The sequence below is a fragment of the Quercus suber genome, unplaced genomic scaffold, assembly GCF_002906115.3.
Source record: "Quercus suber isolate HL8 unplaced genomic scaffold, Cork oak 2.0 scaffold_679, whole genome shotgun sequence".
Classification (NCBI taxonomy): Eukaryota; Viridiplantae; Streptophyta; class Magnoliopsida; order Fagales; family Fagaceae; genus Quercus; species Quercus suber.
The window spans coordinates 171,068-173,195 of NW_027070120.1; the positions used below are offsets into that span (position 1 = coordinate 171,068).

The window sequence follows — 2,128 nt, forward strand, 5'->3', positions numbered from 1 at the left end:
CTTTTGTTGGACATAAGTTAATTTAGAGGTGTGTATGGATCGGGTTGGGTCAGGTTGAGGGGATTTTTTGACCCAACCCACAATGGTGGGTTAAAAAAAATTCAACCCAACCCAACCCATGGGTTGGGTTGGGTCGGGTTGAACCCATGGGTTGGACAATTTTTTTTTATTACTATTATTATTAAATTGAGCAGAAAAAAAATATATCACACCTGCCACGTGATTTAATAAACAAAATATACATTAATATATAAACTAATATTCTAACTCAGATGTAAAAAAAAATATGTTTAAGTATCCAGCTGAGTTAATAAACAAAATATACATGAGTTCCTAACTCAATTATAAACAAAATATATCTAACTGAGTTAATAAACAAAATATATATGAACTATTGAACTAGTGTCCTAAGTTCTTAACTCAGTTATAAACAAAATATATGTAACTGAGTCGGTAAACAAAATATACAGAACTAGTATCCTAAGTTCCTAACTCAATTATAAACAAAATATATCAAATTGAGTTTATAAACAAAATATACAGAACTAGTATCTTAAGTTCCTAACTCAGTTATAAACAAAATATATAGAACTAGTTCTATGAGTGGATTTCAAAAGAGATACTAGTCCCACTAAGAACCAAAATATCCAAGCTATCCAGCATTCCAATTTTCAACTAATCTTCCTCTTCCACTGTTATGGAGCTTTGAGATGCAAACTCTAAGACAAATCAAAAAAAAAAAAAAAAAAAAAGACAATAAATTATACAGTGGAATTTCAAAACCCAAAAGGCTTATATAACAAATAAAAAATTACAATCATAAAAAATTGCTTTGTTGAAAAATTACCTAACTCAAGACCCTCATAGGATATTTTTTACATTGAACTTCCTGAGTTCTTAAATTAGTAGTGCCATAAGTTTTTGACCCCGCAACATAGGTTTTGCCACAATACTTACATTCAACTCTCTCACATTCTAATAAGATGAAGTGACCCCATACATATGATGTTTGGTTAGGTTTTTTTATATGGAGATTTGAGGTAGCAGCATAAGTATCTATTGTCACCGCCATTTGAGGAGCCTTATTTGTGGGAGTGTGTGCCACAGGAACCTCATTTGTGCTGCATTGAGTTTCAGATGCCATCTATAAATATAAATATATTATTAAAAAAACCCAAAGATAAGTGAAAACAATAGGGAGATGGCCAAACAGAGACAAACCTGCAAAGCAAGATAGAGAGAAAGGGACACAATAAGTCAGCAAGAGAAAATATTATAGAGTAAGAAATACACCTGTAGGTTGAGACAAAGCAAAAACATTTAAAAATTAGCCAATAGAAAACTAAGAAATCAACAAAGCAAAAACTAAACATTGATCCATCACGTTAAGAGAGATAAGCATATAGAGTGAGTGAGTGAGAGAGAGAAAACATTGAGAAACTTTACCTAACACCAGAAGAGAGAGCTACCACTGGAAAGATAGAACCACCATCGAGGCGGTGATGATAGTTGATGGATGGCAGTGGCTCAGCAGAGGGAGAGAGTGTTAGAGTTCAAAAGGGAGTGAAGTGTGAGAAAATGAGAGGGGAAGGGAGGAGGGAGGCAACACATTAGGTTTGTGTGATTGTGAACTATAATAGGATTTTATATATGATAGGAGGAAACCAAGGAAATGCTGGACAGCTAATTTTTAAAATTTGTTTTTATTAATTATATAATATTTTTAAATACATATTAAAAGAATTAATAGGATTTTATATTATATATGATAGTAGGGACTGAGGAAGTACTGGACAGTTGGTTTTTAAATTTTTTTTATTAAATATATAATATATTTTAAGTATATATTAAAATATTGGTGGATCGGATCGGGTTTGGTGGGTTTGTAATTTTATGACCCAAACCCAACTCGACCCACTATTAAAAAAAAAAAAAAAATTTGTAACTCAACCCAACCCACCAAGCCCTAAAAATTGAACCAACCTGGCGAGTTGGGTTGGGTCGGGTCGAGTTTGATGGGTTTGTGGGTTTTCTGCACATCCCTAGGTTAGTTGACTCTTTATGTTGCAATTTATGCTAAATCATTTATTCTAAGAGTCTGTGTCTTAATGTATGCATTAATGTATTA

General features: G+C 32.5%; 1 long non-coding RNA gene across 1 annotated transcript; it reads right to left on the reverse strand.

The window, feature by feature from the left end:
- Nucleotides 1-498: 498 nt before the first annotated feature.
- On the reverse strand, nt 499-1,603 carry LOC136064397 (uncharacterized). The gene is made up of 3 exons (XR_010626021.1): nt 1,447-1,603; nt 848-1,221; nt 499-719 (listed from the first exon to the last, which is right to left on the reverse strand). It is a non-coding gene; the product is annotated as an uncharacterized LOC136064397 (long non-coding RNA).
- Between the last annotated feature and the right edge of the window lie 525 nt (nt 1,604-2,128).